Genomic DNA, 20,935 nt, shown 5'->3' with positions numbered 1-20,935 from the left:
TTCGTCAATCCAGTACTAAAATATTAATAAATCATCTTAATAATTAATAAATTAAATTATATTATTAATCAAATTTATATAATATATAAGTATAATATATAAGTTATACATTCTTCTGAGAGAATTTTCTCTTAGAATGTACCCTGAAAATCATGATAATCGTGGGACAATATAGTATGGAAAGAATTTTATGAGAATTTCTCTGATAAATATTTGTCACAATAAAAATAATAATATCTATCACAATAAAATATAAAATATGTTTAATTAATTTTACTATTCAGTTTAGTAAAATTAATCAATCATGTTTTATATTTTATTGTGATAGATATTATTTTTATTGTGACAAATATTAATCAGAAAAACTCTTATAAAATTCTTTCCATACTAAATTGTCCCACGATTATCATGCTTTTCAGGGTAAATTCTAAGAGAAAATTCTTTTACAACAGTGTAGCGAGAGTATAACTTATATGTATATTATACTTATATATTATATTTATATATTATATAAATTTGATTAATGATATAATATAATTTATTAATTAATAAGATGTTTTATTAATATTTTAGCACTGGATTGACGAAGATGAATGATCTGTTTATTGATCATAATATGCCAGAACTGCAGAAAGAAGGTTTTTCTGAAGATTTATTCAATGACGGTTTAAGAAGTCTTGAACAATAAATGTTATGTAAGTGGATATTTTTTAATAATATTAATCTTATATATAATATATATTATATATATTATATTATATATAATATATATTATATATAATATATATGTTATATATAATATATATTATATTATATATAATATATATGATATGTAAGATTAATATTATTAAGGCCTGTTTCTACCAACATCGGTTAACTGTAAAACCTCTGGTTAAACTATCTTTGTCTCTTTTTAAAAATGTAGCTGAAGAAAAACAAAGATATAGTTTAACCGTAGGTTAAAGTTAACCGACGTTGGTAGAAACAGGCCTAAGAAATATCCACTTACATAACATCTCTTGATCAAGACTTTTTGAACCGTCATCGAATAAACCATCAGAGAAATCTTCTTTTTGCGGTTCTGATATATTATTATTAATAAACATATGATCAATAAACAGATCATTTATCTTTGTTAATTCAGTGCTAATATATTTAAAAAACATTTTATTAGTTTATAAATTAAATAACATTATTGATCAAATTTATTTAATATAATATATAAGTATAATATATGTTATATAATATATAAATATGATATATAGATATTAGCAAATCTATTTGATATAATATATAAGTATAATATATAAGTTATATAAGTTATATAATATATAAATATGATATATAAATATTATATATATATATATAAAATATGTTGACTTATATATTTTACTTAAATATTATATTTATATATTATATAACTTATATATTATATTAAATAAATTTGATTAATGATTTTATTTAATTTATCAACTAATAAAATGTTTTTCCAATATTATAGCACTGAATTAACAAAGTTAAATGATCTATTTATTGATAATAATATGTTGAAACGCAGAAAGAAGGTTTTTCTGAAGATTTATTTGATGACGGTTCAAGATGTCTTGATCAAGATATGTTATGTAAGTGGATATTTCTTAATTATATATATAAGATTAATATTATTAAAAAATATCCACTTATATAACACATCTTGATCAAGACTTCTTGAACCGTCATCGAATAAACCTTCAGAGAAACTTTCTTTCTGCGGTTCTAACATATTCTTATCAATAAACATATGATCAATAAACAGATCATTTATCTTTGTTAATTCGGTGCTAAAATATTGAAAAAACAGTTTATTAGTTGATAAATCAAAAAACATTATTAATCAAATTTATTTAATATAATATATAAGTATAATATATAATTTATATAATATATAAGTATAATATATAATTTATATAATATATAAATATTATATATATATATATATATATACATATTTCTTAATAATATTAATCTTATATATATAATATATCTTCTTCTTCTTCTTTTCTCTCTCTTTCTCTCTCTCTCACACAACTTCATACCGAAGCGCCACTTGCCATTATTGGAGTACTTCACGCGATTAGGGATACCAACTGTGTATCTTCTTATTAATTTATGTATGTAATGTTGTCACCATAAAAGTTTCAAATTTTCGGTAACCGTAACGTGCAACAGACGTTGTGAGTGTCGAGGGAGACGACGAGCGTTTATTCGCGTTCATTTATCCGTTTCAAGTATATTGTGCGTGCGATAAGTGTTCGAGAACGTCGTGCAAAATGACGAGCGAGTGCCGGATCGCGATAATCGGCCCATACGATCGTAATCAACCATACTTTTCCGATGTACGCGTAGGTGAAGATCCGGAATAAAGGAGCTCCAATAACGACGCGATGGATATCGTAATTTGTTTTCGTTAAAGTAAGCGATCGCGCGTAGGTTTACCAGGAACACGATAACACAGTTTTTCTTTTATTTATTAATACTGATATACTCCCCCCCTCTCACACTCTTACTCTTCTTTCCCCCTTCTCAATCTCTCTCTCTCTCTCTCCTTTTCCCCTTCTCTCTTTTTCACCCTCATTCTCTCTTTCTCGCTCTCAACATTGAATATTTGATTTAATAATTAATAATTAAACTTGATTAATGATATAATTTAATATATCAACTAATAAGATGTTTTTTAAATATTAGTTCTGGATTGACAAAGATGAATGATCTATTTATTGATCATAATACGCCAAAACCGCAGAAAGAAGGTCTTTCTGAAGGTTTATTCAATGATGGTTCAAGAAGTCTTGAGCAAGAAATGTTATGTAAGTGGATATTTCTTACAACTAATAATATTAATCATATATATATATATATAATATAATATAATATATTAACTTATATACTATATACTTATATATCATATTTATATATTATATAACTTATATGTATATGTTATGCTTGTATATTATATTATATAAATTTAATTAATGATATTATTTTATTAACTAATAAGATGTTTTTTCAATATTTTAGCACTGGATTGACGAAGATGAATGATTTGTTTATTGATCATAATATGCGAGAACTGCAGAAAAAAGGTTTCTCTAAAGGTTTATTCAATGATAGTTCAAGAAATCTTAATCAAGAGATGTTATGTAAGTGAGTATTTCTTATAATTAATAATATTAATTTTATATATATATAATATATTATATTAACTTATATATAGTATACTTATATATTACAATTATATATTATATAACTTATATATATTATGCTTATATATTTATATTATATAAATTTAATTAATGATATTATTTTATCAACTAATAAGATGTTTTTTCAATATTTTAGCAGTGGATTGACGAAGATGAATGATCTGTTTATTGATCAATTGATTAATATGCCAGAACTGCAGAAAGAAGATTTCTCTGAAAATTTATTCAATGATTCAAGAAGTCTTGATCAAAAGAAATGTTATGTAATTGGATATATTTTTTAATAATATTAATCTTATATATAATATATATTATATATATACTATATATATTACATATATAAGATTAATATTATTAAGAAATATCCCCTTACATAACATATATTGATTAAGACTTCTTGAATCGTCATCGAATAAACCTTCAGAGAAACTTTCCTTCTGCAGTTCTAACATATTCTTATCAATAAACATATGATCAATAAACAGATCATTTATCTTTGTTAATTCAGTGCTAAAATATTGAAAAACAGTTTAATAGTTAATAAATTAAATAACATCATTAATCAAATTTATTTAATATAATATATAAGTTATATAATATATAAATATGGTATATAAGTAAAATATATAAGTTAATATATTTTATATATATATATAATATTTATACATTATATAACTTACATAACTTATATATATTACATTTATGTATTATATGAAATAAATTTGATCAATGATGTTATTTAATTTATAAACTAATAAAATGTTTTTTAAATATTTTAGCACTGGATTAACAAAGATAAATGATTTGTTTATTGATTATATGTTTATTGATAATAATATGTCAGAACCGCAGAAAGAAGGTTTCTCTGAAGGTTTATTCAATGACGGTTCAAGAAGTCTTGATCAAGAGATGTTATGTAAGTGGATATTTTTTAATAATATTAATCTTATATATAATATATTATATTATATATAAGATTAATATTATTAAAAAATATCCACTTACATAATATCCACAACATAATATATTATATTATATATAAGATTAATATTATTAAAAAATATCCACTTACATAATATTTATTGTTCAAGACTTCTTGAATCATCAATGAATAAACCTTTAGATAAACCTTCTTTCTGCGATTCTGGAATATTAAGATCAATAAACAGATCATTCATCTTCGTCAATCCAGTGCTAAAATATTAATAAATCATCTTATTAATTAATAAATTAAATTATATTATTAATCAAATTTATATAATATATAAGTATAATATATAAGTTATACATTCTTCTGAGAGAATTTTCTCTTAGAAGGTACTCTGAAAATCATGATAATCGTGGGACAATATAGTATGGAAAGAATTTTATAAGAATTTTTCTGATTAATATTTGTCACAATAAAAATAATATCTATCACAATAAAATATAAAACATAATTGATTAATTTTACTATTCAGTTTAGTAAAATTAATCAATCATGTTTTATATTTTATTGTGATAGATATTATTTTTATTGTGACAAATATTAATCAGAAAAATTCTTATAAAATTCTTTCCATACTAGATTGTCCCACGATTATCATGCTTTTCAGGGTAAATTCTAAGAGAAAATTCTTTTACAACAGTGTAGCGAGAGTATAAGTTGTATGTATATTATACTTATATATTATATTTATATATTATATAAATTTGATTAATGATATAATATAATTTATCAATTAATAAGATGTTTTATTAATATTTTAGCACTGGATTGACGAAGATGAATGATCTGTTTATTGATCATAATATGCCAGAACTGCAGAAAGGAGGTTTTTCTGAAGGTTTATTCAATGACGGTTTAAGAAGTCTTGAACAATAAATGTTATGTAAGTGGATATTTTTTAATAATATTAATTTTATATATAATATATATTATATATATTATATTATATATAATATATATGATATGTAAGATTAATATTATTAAGGCCTGTTTCTACCAACATCGGTTAACTGTAAAACCTCTGGTTAAACTATCTTTGTCTCTTTTTAAAAACGTAGCTGAAAAAAAACAAAGATATAGTTTAACCGTAGGTTAAAGTTAACCGACGTTGGTAGAAACAGGCCTAAGAAATATCCACTTACATAACATTTCTTGATCAAGACTTTTTGAACCGTCATCGAATAAACCATCAGAGAAATCTTCTTTTTGCGGTTCTGACATATTATTATCAATAAACATATGATCAATAAACAGATCATTTATCTTTGTTAATTCAGTGCTAATATATTTAAAAAACATTTTATTAGTTTATAAATTAAATAACATTATTGATCAAATTTATTTAATATAATATATAAGTATAATATATGTTATATAATATATAAATATGATATATAGATATTAGCAAATCTATTTGATATGATATATAAGTATAATATATAAGTTATATAAGTTATATAATATATAAATATGATATATAAATATTATATATATACATATATATATATATAAAATATGTTGACTTATATATTTTACTTAAATATTATATTTATATATTATATAACTTATATATTATATTAAATAAATTTGATTAATGATGTTATTTAATTTATCAACTAATAAAATGTTTTCTCAATATTTTAGCACTGAATTAACAAAGTTAAATGATCTGTTTATTGATAATAATATGTTAGAACCGCTGAAAGAAGGTTTTTCTGAAGATTTATTTGATGACGGTTCAAGATGTCTTGATCAAGTGGATATTTCTTAATTATATATATTATATATATAAGATTAATATTATTAAGAAATATCCACTTATATAACACATCTTGATCAAGACTTCTTGAACCGTCATCGAATAAATCTTCAGAGAAACTTTCTTTCTGCGGTTCTAACATATTCTTATCAATAAACATTATAGTTATATAATATATAAATATGATATATAAATATTATATATATATATAAAATATGTTGACTTATATATTTTACTTAAATATTATATTTATATATTATATAACTTATATATTATTTTAAATAAATTTGATTAATGATGTTATTTAATTTATCAACTAATAAAATGTTTTTTCAATATTATTGCACTGAATTAACAAAGTTAAATGATCTATTTATTGATAATAATATGTTGAAACGCAGAAAGAAGGTTTTTCTGAAGATTTATTTGATGATGGTTCAAGATGTCTTGATTAAGATATGTTATGTAAGTGGATATTTCTTAATTATATATATAAGATTAATATTATTAAAAAATATCCACTTATATAACACATCTTGAGCAAGACTTCTTGAACCGTCATCGAATAAACCTTCAGAGAAACTTTCTTTTTGCGGTTCTAACATATTCTTATCAATAAACATATGATCAATAAGAGATCATTTATCTTTGTTAATTCGGTGCTAAAATATTGAAAAAACAGTTTATTAGTTGATAAATTAAAAAACATTATTAATCAAATTTATTTAATATAATATATAAGTATAATATATAAGTTATATAATATATAAATATTATATATATATATATATATATATATATATATATACATATTTCTTAATAATATTAATCTTATATATATAATATATATTATATATATATTATAATATCATCTCTTCTTTTCTTCTTCTTCTTCTTCTTCTTCTTTTCTCTCTTTCTCTTTTTCTCTTTCTATCTCTCTCTCTCTCTCTCTCACACAACTTCATACCGAAGCGCCACTTGCCATTATTGGAGTACTTCACGCGATTAGGGATACCAACTGTGTATCTTCTTATTAATTTATGTTTGTAATGTTGTCACCATAAAAGTTTCAAATTTTCGGTAACCGTAACGTGCAACGGACGTTGTCAGTGTCGAGGGAGATGACGAGCGTTTATTCGCGTTTATTTATCCGTTTCAAATATATTGTGCGTGCGATACATGTTCGAGAATGTCGTGCAAAGTGACGAGCGAGTGCCGGATCGTGATAATCGGTCCATACGATCGTAATCAGCCATACTTTTCCGATGTACACGTAGATGAACATTTGGAATAAAGGAGCTCTAATGGCGCGATGGATATCGTAATTTTTTTTCGTTAAAGTAAGCGATCGCGCGTAGATTTACCAGGAATACGATAATATAGTGTTTTTCTTCTTATATATATTAATATCGATATACTCCCCCCCTCCCTCTTTCTCTTTCTTTCCTTTCCCCCTTCTCTCTCTCTCTCTCTCTCTCTCTCTCTCTCTCTCTCTCTCTCTCTCTCTCTCTCTCTCTCTCTCTCTCTCTCTCTCTCTCAACATTAAATATTTGATTTAATAATTAATAATTAAACTTGATTAATGATATAATTTAATTTATCGACTAATAAGATGTTTTTTCAATATTTTAGCACTGGATTGATGAAGATGAATGATCTGTTTATTGATCATAATATGCCAGAACCGCAGAAAGAAGGTTTCTCTGAAAGTTTATTCAATGATGGTTCAAGAAGTCTTGATCAAGAGATGTTATGTAAATGGATATTTCTTACAATTAATAATATTAATTTTATATATATATATATATATATAATATATTATATTAATATATATAGTATACTTATATATTATATTTATATATTATATAACTTATATATATTATGCTTATATATTTTATATTATATAAATTTAATTAATGATATTATTTTATCAACTAATAAGATGTTTTTTCAATATCTTAGCATTGATGAAGATGAATGATCTGTTTATTGATATGCCAGAACCGCAGAAAGAAGGTTTCTCTGAAGGTTTATTTAGTGACGGTTCAAGAAGTCTTGATCAATAAATGTTATGTAAGTGGATATTTTTTAATAATATTAATCTTATATATATAATATATATTGTATATGTATAATATATATTATATAAGATTAATATTATTAAAAAATATCCACTTACATAACATTTATTGATCAAGACTTCTTGAACCGTCATTAAATAAACCTTCAGAGAAACCTTCTTTCTGCGGTTCTGGCATATTATAATCAATAAAGAGATCATTCATGTTCGTCAATCCAGTGCTAAAATAGTAATAAAACATCTTATTAATTGATAAATTAAATTATATCATTAATCAAATTTATATAATATATAAATATAATATATAAGTTATACTCTTCTGAGAGAATTTTTCCACAGATCAGTTGATTAAAGCATTAATTTGCTAATAAAATTTTTAATTAAAGAAATGAAAATTTTTAAAGTAAATTAAAAATATGTTATAGAAATTAAAGTAATGTTTTAAAACATATTATTTTAAAATTTAATTAGCAAATTAACGCTTTAATTAGCCGATTTCTGTCAAATTTATTATATATATATATATATATATATATATATATATATATATATATATATTAGATAATATGTTATAATTCTTTAAACTCAATAAATATTTTTAACAGTTATCAGCTGATTTATGTCAAAAATATTAATCGAGTTTAAAGAATTATAACATATTATTTAAAACATTATTATTTTAATTTATATACTAAATTATTATTTTAAAAATTAATTAGCAAATTGACGCTTTAATCAGCTGATATCTGTCAAAAAATATTAATAAAGTAAAAATTTGCTAATTAAATTTAAAAATAATAATGTATTATAAAAATTAAAACAGAAATATGTTGTAAATAATATTTTAAAATGCCTTATCTGCGATTAACATTTTTTGACAGAAATCAATTGATATCTGTCAAAAATAATCATCGAGTTTTAAGTATTATAATATATTATTTAAAACATGTTTTAATTTTTATAACATATTACTTAAAAATTTAATTTTCTAATTAATATTTTAGTCAGTTGATTTCTGTTAAAAAATAATATATTAATGTACCGTTAATTTGCTAATTACATTTTGGAATAATGTGTCAAAAAAATTAAAATGTTAATATGTTGTAAATAAGATATTATAATATCTTAACCACGATTAATATTCTTTGACAGAATTCAACTGATTCAAGCGTTAATTTGATAATTAAATTTTAAAATAATGTTTTAAAAATTAAAATAGTAATATGTTTTAAATAAAATATGTTGTAGTTCTTTTAACTCGATTAATATTTTTGACAATTATCAGCTGATTTTTGTCAAAAGATATTCGAGTTTAAAGTATTTTAATATATTATTTGCAACATTATTATTTTAATTTCTACTTACATATTTTTATTTTAAAATTTAATTAGTAAATTAACGCTTTAATCAGCTCATTTCCGACCTAAAATATTAATCGAGTTTAAGGGTAAATTTTAATAGAAAATTCTGTGTACATGCAAAACACGTGTTGTATGTTTTGCATAGTCTAATGTCTGGAATATCTTTTAATATTGCAGATGTCGAGTCGCGAGTGCAATCTGACAGAGATAAGTAACGCAGGTACCTTCGAACGTCGCGTGTGATGAGTCGGGAGTGCCGAATCTGGCGACGAACGAACGTCTCGATCTACCCATTGGATTACGCGGTCGGGCATCCGCGATTATTTAAAATCGACGTTCGTCGCTTCGCGAACTCGAGTGTTTGTCGTGAGACGTTTCTCCAAACACGTATTTCGCGTAATTTGTGATAGGTGTCGCGGGTGACGAACCGGAAGTGTCGAATCTAGCGACGGACGAACGTCTCGATCTGCCCATTGGATTACGCGGTCGGGCATCCGCGATTATTTAAAATCGACGTTCGTCGCTTCGCGAACTCGAGTGTTTGTCGTGAGACGTTTCTCCAAACACGTATTTCGCGTAATTTGTGATAGGTGTCGCGGGTGACGAACCGGAAGTGTCGAATCTAGCGACGAACGAACGTCTCGATCTACCCATTGGATTACGCGGTCGGGCATCCGCGATTATTTAAAATCGACGTTCGTCGCTTCGCGAACTCGAGTGTTTGTTGTGAGACATTTCTCCAAACACGTATTTCGTGTAATTTATGATAAATGTCGCGGGTACCTGCCACGTACGACGAGCCGTGAGTGTCGAATTTAGCGACAAACGAATCGGGAGTGTCGAATCTAGCGATGGACAATCGTCTCGATTTACCCCCTTGGATTTCGCGGTCGGGCATCTCGCGATTAAGTATATTTTTTATCGTCGTCCATTGCTTCGCGCGTCAGTATTTGTCGCGAGACGTTTGTCATTCTCCAAACGCGTATCGTGCAGATAAAGAGTACCAAATATAGACGGACTAAAGCAATTGGATTACACGATCACATCGATTACGAGATGATAACGGCGATGCATCGACCGGTGAGCAAATTAATTGTTTGTTTTATTTATGTAATATATGTTTGGCGATATTGGTAAAAACTATATGTATATCGATTCTAAATCTTTTAAATATCACCGTCTTTATATAACGTGAGACGCAAATAATATTTGACCTATAAAAACACGCAATATAAAATATTTACGTATATGTCGTGACGATATATGTATATTATTGGTAGGAATCCCTCCTCTTTAATACGTGAATTCGATTGTATTGAATGATCCATACATCTATCAATCTTGATCTCGACTATTGCAGTTATACAAGTACAACGAAATAATGTTACCGATGTCCGCGGTTTATTAGAAAAGCTAACAATACGTAATATGATCGTAAATTTAATAAGAATTTAAACTTTAATATATAGGAAATCAAATTCATTCTTCTAAATTCAGAAGTTCTAAATTCATTGCAGTCATTAACATTTTGTACATGTTATTTGAAATATTTCGTTAATAATCTAAAATATAGTTTTATTTAATAATACTGCTGTTATAACAAAAAATTCGTATTTTATATAAATGCAGTAACCGATGAATCTTGGCACTCGCGAAATTAAAAACCTTAATTAATTATGGAATTTTGAATTGATTAATCGATTAATTCGAAACAAATTAAGTGTCTTCTCATAAAAAATACGTTCTTCATATTTTGTGTTGCAAATGTTATTATTTTTACGTAACTATAGTACGTAATATACATATAGATTAGTTTTTCACTCGAACGAAGTATGAGTTAAAGTAAAAAGATTTAATTAATGTAATAATAAATAAAAATAAAGGAAAATATAGTTAGAAAAATAATTTATGTAGGTACCGGATATTTGAATATATCAATATAATAAGCGCCGAGGATTTTTCAGACAAATAGGTTTAGTGAGTCACACACACACACACACACACACACACATTTCGTTATAGGCTATTGTATCAGCGTATTCTCTCGAAACAAAGGATGAAACCAACACGGATTAAACCTATTATTTTGCTGTTCATTATAACAATTACCTGTTGATGGGATAGGGTACGCCGGGAAACCGGCGAGAGAGTAATGATTGAAAATAACAGGAATCATATAAACGTGCAATCATGGCAGTGCCGAAGTACTCTAGAGGATAGTCGGAAATGATCACAGATTTCAGGGCAGTGTGATCATTCGGCTCGAAGACAAGCATTATGATAATGATCCTCATTATACGCGATCAGATTATATATTATAGAATTACAAGCCTGTTATGATTAATCATTAATCTTGTTGCGGAAAATTTTTCTTTAAGTGATTCTACGAACGCGTACTTGTTCGATTTAAGTATAATATTATCAACATTTGTTTATATTATTATCATTTATATAAATCTCATTTTTCGAGATAATTAAATAATAACGATCAAGTAAGTGCAAAGGAATATAGTTTATATATATATTATACGAGGAATATAGTTTATATATATATTATACGAGAGAAAAAATTACTTAAAGAAAAAATGCAACATCTCTATTTTATATTATTAGAACACAAACGCTACGCGCGCGCAATTCCTCGATTTTATATAAAAAAGAATGATATTTTTATATAAAGTTTGTTTAAATTTGATATTGATTTGAAAAATTAATATTCTTTGACAGAAATCAGCTGATTAAAGCGTTAATTTCTTAATTAAATTTTAAAATAAAAATATGTTATAAAAATTAAAATAATAATATTATAATTAATATGTTGTAATACTTTAAACTCGAATTATATTTTTTGACAGAAATTAGCTGATAACTGTCAAAAAATATTAATCAGGTTTAAAATTTATAACATTTTATTTAAAACATTATTTTATAATTTTTATTACATATTATTTAAAAATTTAATTAATAAATTAACGTTTTAATCAGCTGATTTTTGTCAAAAAATATTAATAAAGCGTTAATTTACTAATTAAATTTTAAAATAATACGTCATAAAATGTAAAATAGTAATATGTTGTAAATAATATGTTATAATGCCTTATCTGCGATTAATATTTTTTGACAGAAATCAGCTGATAACTGTCAAAAAGATTAATAAAATGTTAATTTGTTAATTAAATTTTAAAATAAAATTGTTATAAAAATTTAAATAATATGTTTTAAATAATGTTATATATATAATTTCTTAAATTTGATTAATACTTTAGACAGTTATCAACTGATTTCTGTCAAAAAATATTAATCGCAGATGAGGCATTGTAACATATTATTTAGAACATATTAGTATTTTAATTTTTATAATCTATTATTTTAAAATTTAATTAGCAAATTAACGCTTTATTAATATTTTGACAGAAATCAGCTGATTAAAGCGTTAACTTGCTAATTAAATTTTAAAATAATAATAGGTTATAAAATTTAATTAGCAAATTAACGCTTTATTAACATTTTTTGACAGAAATCAGCTGATTAAAGGATTAATTTGCTAATTGATTTTTAAAATAAAAATATGTTACAAAAATTAAAATAATGTTTTAAATAATATGTTATAATTTCTTGAACTCGATTAATATTTTTGACAGTTATCAGCTGACTTCTGTCAAAAAATATTAATCGCGGACAAAGTATATATTATAAGTATATAACATATAATTTACAACATATTATAATTAAAATAATAATATTTTGTAAGTAATATAATATGTTATAATACTCTTTATCCGCAATTAATATTTTTGACAGAAAACAGCTGATAATTGTCAAAAATATTAATCGAGTTTAAAGTACTATAACGTATTATTTAAAACAATATTATTTAATTTAATTTTATTTTGGACAGCTGTCAAACTGCTAACCTTCGCGATGACAGCTGCTCGATGAGCAATAGCATGCGCAGCAGCGGAATTGTGAATAATGTTGATTTGTAATATACAAATATTATATCCAAATTATAGCATGTCCAAAATAATTAAGATTTTAACAATTTGTTATTGTCCTAAATTTTAAATTTATTATCGTGCTTTAAACGGATATTTAATAAAATCAAATAACAATTTATCGAAAACAAATTTTTTTCAAGAGATCAACTTTTATGCAAAATAAGAAAAATAAAAATAGTTCTTATGTAAAGAATTTAAATATTTATAAATTTTAAAAATTGTTGAAAAATGTTATCTATATATATATATGTTAATTATAAACGTTTTATTGAGTAGGTTTAAAATAATATCTAAAATATTTTATATCTTTTATTGTTCAACAATGCAAAATGATTCACTACCATTATTGATAAATGAACGATCAATTTTCACAAATAATAAATCAAATAAGTAATCAATGCTTACCTCACGAATGTTTGCATTGTGACTAATGCTTTCCTGGGCCTGCTCCTCCTACCTTGTTGATCTCTTGCTGTTTTTTCATTGCATTCGCGAAAATATAGTTAATTATAATCACGTGTCACACTAATCACTTTACACAACACTTTACGCGCACTTAATTATACTGCAAACGTAAGAATAATCGCACAAAGCTACGATGGCGCTCAAAAATTGTGATTAATTTTAGCGACTATATATGTATATACACAGAGAAAATTCTCTCAGTGTACCTATATGTTTGTTAGTGTGTGTAAAGCTAGCATATCATTTAATAGATCATAAATAATTGAGAGTTCTGGCTTTATTCAATAATTCTAATTCTCACTAATTCTTGATAGTTTAAACAAATAGTTCTGGCGATTAAATCAAAGAAAATGTTTAAGGACAAATTGATCATTAATTCTAGCTTACATATTTCTATTGTATATGTTATAATGCGAAATAATAAGATTATTCTAATATATGTATGTATTTTATTTGTTACAGGTAGCATTGCTGATAAGCTGCGCGCGAATTTGACCGCGAGATTGTCGAACGGATGCTTCGTGCGATTATAGTTTTCGCATCGTTTTTTCTTATTGCAAGTGCAATACGCGAAATACGCGTGCGACTCACGCGTCGTGTCGGGAGTGCCGTGTAAAGTGTCGGGCGATCGTATAATTATTTGTATTTTCGCGAGTGTCGTGAGTGCTATGAAGGACCAAGAGAGGAGGAGGAGGCCCGGGGAGGCATCGGGCATCAGCGGGACAACTGTGAGGTATGCAAAATAAAAACATTTTTTTTAAACTGCATTGTTTATTCGACCGTTTTCGAAGTTTCAAAACACCCTGTATATATACACACACATGCACACACACAAACAAACAAACACACTCAAATTATATAATACATAATTTGAATTTATTGTTTTCAGGATCAATGTGCTGTGTACTACAACTATCGGTGAGTGAGTTGTTTATATATTTTTATAGTTACTAATATTATCATATGTGCGCGTATTTTTTAATACGATTTTACTACTTCGCTTAGATATACGATCGTATTTGCTAATTAATTTATTAATTAAACACAATAATAGTGCTGCTCGATTCGGAATCGATCAATTTTTAATGGCGACACGTGTTGGCGTCAATGGAGAAATTCGAAAACAGTAATAATCTCTCTTACTGCACGATGTTACTTGAGTCGAATTAACAATTAATTTAAAAGACATGTCATATTATTCGAAAATACACAATGTATACATAATACATATTTACATGCTTAATATATCATTATCGGTTCGAACATATAATTCTACGAAATAGACGTATTATTAATAAACACTATATGTCGTAGCTTTTCGTTCTTTGATTCATTGAATTCGATGATTTATGTAGGTGTTATTCCGTATTTTCGATTCGCGCGAAAGTGATGAACTAATTGCATTTAAAAAAGCTTAAATCAAAGCGTGATGAAATATAATCGAAGCATATTTAAAGACATTATGATTACTCGATATTAATTATCGATATATAAATAAATCAATTTATAACTCTCGTCTCTTATCTCGTCTTTCGCATCTTATTTTCGACTCTAATTTCAAAGGAATGTATCTCTCTCTCGCGCGCGAAATACTGTTCCGATAAATAATTATCGCCGTGATGCTGACACGAATTGTAATCGCGAATGTTATTTAATCACGCGGATTAACAATCATTATAATTGTAATAATCATGATCGCGTTTCTCAAGTACTGTTTCTCGCGTTCTAATATGTAGTGACAACAATACACGGAGCGTCTCGGTTCAAATTCCGCGTCTCTCCCCTTCCCATTCTCTATTCTCAATTCTTGACTCCCCCACTTTTTAGTCTCGCTGCATAGACTGAAGGCCGTAGCGTCGTAAACAAAGAGCGGTATACCGTATGTCTGTTCATGCGGGTCATCGTCGCGAATTATTTAACGCCAGGTATTTAAATATTCTATTCTTTGATTTTAAAATTGATTATGGCTTTCCATTACTTGAATTACTCGATCAAAAATGATAGACGAATTACACTTAAATCGCTGAGAATTTCAACACGCGACGCGAGATTGAGAAGGAAAATTAGTTTTACGAGAGGACTGGATAAAATTATTATCGAAAACTTTCCAAATCCGCCACATTGGCATATTACTATTTTTTACAAGATTATTTTCGATTTCAAGCATATTTAAAGAAATAATTGTTGTTCGTAAAGACTGCGACGTAACAGTAATATATAATTCCTATTTTCTGTCGTTCTGATTTCTGTTTAAAATATATATCAATCTATGATATCAAAATTTCTATATATTTACGAGTCATTAATAGCGAGAATTAATTAATTACCCATGTGAATGATCGTCAATTTTAATAATCGCAGGGAATAATAGCGCGTTTATTTTCCCGATACTTCTCGTGATCGCGTTTCTTTCGAGAAGTAATGCTATGACAACGACAATAAAACGACTGCGTATAACACGTTATACATCGGAAAATTTGATGTTTGTGTTTTAATGCCTTCTTGTTTATACGCGTTTACCTTGTTGTCATTCGCGCGATGAGTCTCGAGCAAGCATGCAACAGTGTAAGCTGCTCCGTATCACGTTATCTCTCGAAATATGATCGCGACAAGTAGTAGGAGATGCCAAGCGCGATCGTTTTCAATTATAATAATTAACGATTATCAGTCTGCGATCGATTAACTCCCGCGATACACGACATGTAATTAGTTTCATGACGACGGCTATTTATCGAAGAAATAATTATATATTTCTTTAAAGCCTGATAAATATATATCGCGCGTCACATATACATATTTTAAATTTTTTACTAATTTAAATATAATTTACGATTTTTGTCTTGATGAGAGTAATCATCGGATTGAATAATTCAAGTATATAGGAATGCCGTAAGATATATCGCGATCGTTTATTAATAATTTATTTTCGCGGGAATTGGAAATGCATCAAAGTATCAAGCGTGTAATATTGAATTTTCATTATCTATTTTCGAATGATATATCGTGTCTTAACTTAACTCTTGTAATTACGCGATATTAGAGTGAAGTTGTCGATGTCATTAACAAAACATTACGAGTGTGAAACACATTCGATAGTCGAACAGCGTCGCGACGCATTTATATAATTAATAAGTATGCATATATTTGTTATTAACCTCAATTTAATCTAATTTATCAATAATTAATCAACTAGATGCATCAATATTATATTATTTATATAAGAGAGAAATTACAGATTTTTTAAATATTGTATAGCTCATAGAATTTTTAAAAAAATTAAGTTAGGTAGCCTTTTTTATTTATTTAGCCTAAATATTTATTTAGCCTAAATATTTATTTAAAGAACAAATGATAAATTTAATTAAAAGCAATAACTATTTTTGAAATTTTAATTCTATTTTTTGGACACTGCTTTATAAATATAATTTGTATATATTTATATTTTACAAACCAACGCAAGTAGGTTATAACTCCGTCGTTGCACATCTTATTAATAAGGTATTCTCTCTTTTTATAGATAATATAGATAAAATAGACATCGAAAATTATACTTTTATACCATATTCTAAAAAAATTATAAAATACACTCTAAAAATACTCTAAAAAATATATCTGAGTTGAATAGAGGATGTTATAAAGGAAATGTAGGGGGGACGAACGCCAAGAATTTTTTAACTGTATATATACGCACACAGCGTATATTTAATACACAACCGTATATTTAATTGGCAATAATTCAAGCATTATTAATCGATAAGATTTCATTCGAATCGAAGGGCGTGTTAACTATATCCGTTAGAAAATAGCAGGGTGACGATCCAAGATTGAATGGAAATAGCATAGTGCGCGCGACAAACAATGAAATCAAAGGACAGTTAGTTTCCCGTAGAGATCCTGTATGCTATCGGTTTTACTCTTCGTTGGCCACCGTTGCAGCGGGCCAATCCTCGCACCCTAGTCGAGTCCCGAAGCTTTCCGCGGTCGTTATGGGTATTTGTACAACACAATTTATCTCACCCAGGGGCCACGAGCCACAATAGCGGTCGCGCGACGGCCCCGTCAAACTCGACTCGAAGGAAATATCCGCCGTAACAATCGATTATCGGCGAGTGAAAGGAAGAGAAATCATCGGGGTCGAGAGATTCGGCACGCATACATGCATCGTGCTCCGGTAAAGAGAACTGAAACTTGGACGCACGCTGCGTCATCAGGATTAAATAGACAATTAACTCGCAGGAGTTATGTAGGAAACTCCAAGTATATGTATGTGTACATTTAGACTCTATCAGGAAATATTGACAAATCAAATCTTCTTAAATATTTTTAACATCGGAATATCGCGTATCCAGTGAAATTGCCTATTATAAAATTATGAAATATATATAATATGTATAAATATTTTAAAATTCTCCGTATTGACTCTCGCCTCGATGATTTCTTTATCCGAATATCTTTATTGATTGAAGATTTAACAATTAATCCCGATTTTCCATTAATACTTTCAACATCAATATATATATTTTTTTAAGTATATTATATAACATTCTGCGCATTGACTCAACGATTTCTTTATCCGGTGCGACTGAAGATTTATAATTAATGCCGATTTCTCACAATTCTGAAAGCGCTTTCAATATCTTCCCTGTCGGCTATCCCACGTCCGCTTTCATGTTTACACGTATCCCGGAGGCCATAAATAAGCCTGTACGGCACGGCCGTCCGACACGGTCTCTCGCTCGTGCACGGGAAAACTTGACTAATTGCGAGAAACCACCCTGACGTCGTTGCTCGTTTCTTTCCGTCGAGATAGTCTCTTCGTGCCGCCTCGTCCCCGCCTTTTACGGTCTTGTAATATACAGTTGGAGAGCACAACGCGCGGTTTTTCGTCGGCCGTTCATCATTCCGAGACTAATCTCTTCTACTTGGTCTGCGCTGACGCATCGTTTGTCTTGCCCTTAACGTAGCTAGGTAGTAGTACGCGGCCGGGTTTGTCTGTCCCCCGTCCAATCGAATGGCCGGACTTTGCTTGCAATCATTCCCTGACCCGTCTCAACTTTTTGCTTCGGATTTGTATCCCACGTGTAGCCTATAGAAACATTCTCCTTCGATTTTCATTATTCCGTTCGATATATTATATGTGCAATTCAATTCATTTACTTTATAATATATATTGCTTTTAATGATCGTACGATTATTTCCTTAAAATCTGTATGATGTAGCTAATTAAATTAATTAATTAAATGAATCAATCATATATAATACATATCGTGTATAAGAACACTATTCTGGTAATGTCATTTCCGAAATAACTATCGCAATATCGAGAGTGCAAACAACTTTGCTCGCGAAATCGGGTCGATTTGTAGAGTAGTTTTCGAAGAAGTCTCATAATGGAGAGTGAGAGGGGTAGGTGGAGTTGTGCAAAATGACGAAGCCTGCGGCCACATAATCTCGTTTAGTGGAGGTAATTGCTTCCTAATCGCGCGCGACCAATCAGCCTAACTGTGTTACGCTATCTAATTCGTTTATGCGGCAATGTTGTATCGGCCTTATCGAAGCACCGGATTACTCGGGTCCTTTTCCACGCGACTCCCTTCCATAATTCGCCCCAATTCCGATTTCGAGCTGTCGATCCGAAAGGCGGTAATCGCTCTGACATCGGTGTGTGTGTGTGTGTGTATGTATGTATACTATATATGGTCACTTGATCGCTTTCTATGTGTTTCTCGTGCACAATCCATTTTGATTGACGATTTCCGCAATCTTGAATCTTAATTTTCTGAAAAAAACTTTTTAAACGATGATTATTAATACTATATATGTATATTTAAATATAACTTCATACATTCCAGATTTTATTTATATTTATCTAAGATTCTATCTATGAAATAGATACGTCGGAAAAAGAATGTTAAAAATAGAAGTTAAAATGAAACTAACTTATAATTGTCACATTTATACATTTTGTTTTTTTAAATATTCAAACAACTTATGACATTTGCTATAATTTATAATTCATATATTCTGAGAATGCAACAGATATATTAATTGATTATTCTAGTCAAGATACTTTTTTGTAAACATAAATTATATTTTTTCAAAATAGTAATTTTTGCATATGTAAATTTATGAATTTAGTTTAGTAAGCTGATCGATTCAATGAATTTAATTATATCTCAATAATATATAAAAATGTGATTCATTAACGATTTGATAAATTCGCATCCTTTTTTGCGGTTTATTATTCATTTCGCGGCCGTATAATTCGTCCATTAGCAATAAATACAAAAAATAACGATATATATTCAAGTTGAATCTAACAGTTTAAACATGGCATAAAAACAATAGTGCATACATACATATGAAAGACAGTGTAAAGAGCATGATGAAACCGGTTTGTCGTCCAACAAACGGAAACCATTGAATTCACTGGCGCCAACTAATCCGTATGAAGCACTCTTCAGTAAGTGCCGCTGCTTTCTTTTACCGCCGTCGATGCCTTCCCTGATGCAAAACATTGCCGGAAGAGAACTCTTGACTAGGTACTTGATGTGCAACTTTCTTGTCACGGCCAAGAACAGCACGTTACACAGACATATAGTACAACCGCGAGTACAGTATTCGACGGGAAATGATAAACATTATGCACATGTGTTACGTTATGAAAATTAATATGCTGAGAGAGAGAGAGAGAGAGAGAGAGAGAGAGAGAGAGAGAGAAAGACACACATTTGTTGGACTTTGTGGTTAACTTTCTTGTGAGCAAAACTTTTCGCGAAAGAAACATGCAACAAAGGAAAATGATAAAGTGAATATTTCGCGATACTCTCTAGGAAAAAGAAAAAAAGTGAAAACGCAATATTCGAGGCAAAGGTCTTTTTATCGGATACTATTTTCCTACGGTTCGATTTCGCAGTTCCCCGGGTCGATAGAAACTAACGCGCGCGGCTGAAAGGTTGACCACTCATGAATACATTATCCTTTCTAACGAGGTGAATAGGTCAAGTAGATGGAGTCGCAGCGTCTGTCTATAAATCACTCA

At 27.8% G+C, this 20,935-nt stretch overlaps 2 long non-coding RNA genes across 2 annotated transcripts in view; both read left to right on the top strand.

The window, feature by feature from the left end:
* Positions 1–3,128: 3,128 nt before the first annotated feature.
* LOC145937747 (uncharacterized) lies at positions 3,129–9,848 on the top strand. Its single transcript, XR_014425625.1, has 3 exons — positions 3,129–3,183; positions 7,622–7,743; positions 9,608–9,848. It is a non-coding gene; the product is annotated as an uncharacterized LOC145937747 (long non-coding RNA).
* Positions 9,849–9,940: 92 nt separating this feature from the next.
* The window catches only part of LOC145937089 (uncharacterized), a 54,580-nt gene continuing 43,585 nt past the window's right edge, over positions 9,941–20,935 (top strand). Inside the window, exons 1-3 of the long non-coding RNA XR_014425476.1 lie at positions 9,941–10,510; positions 14,356–14,626; positions 14,783–14,811. This is a non-coding gene — a long non-coding RNA (uncharacterized LOC145937089). The remainder of the gene's footprint in view (positions 10,511–14,355; positions 14,627–14,782; positions 14,812–20,935) is intronic.

The sequence above is a fragment of the Prenolepis imparis genome, unplaced genomic scaffold, assembly GCF_030444845.1.
Source record: "Prenolepis imparis isolate NDT839.2.m4 unplaced genomic scaffold, iyPreImpa1.0 SCAF_6, whole genome shotgun sequence".
NCBI classification, from domain to species: domain Eukaryota; kingdom Metazoa; phylum Arthropoda; class Insecta; order Hymenoptera; family Formicidae; genus Prenolepis; species Prenolepis imparis.
Note: the sequence above shows the minus strand (reverse complement) of the source record. Positions and strands in the feature narration are given on the sequence as shown.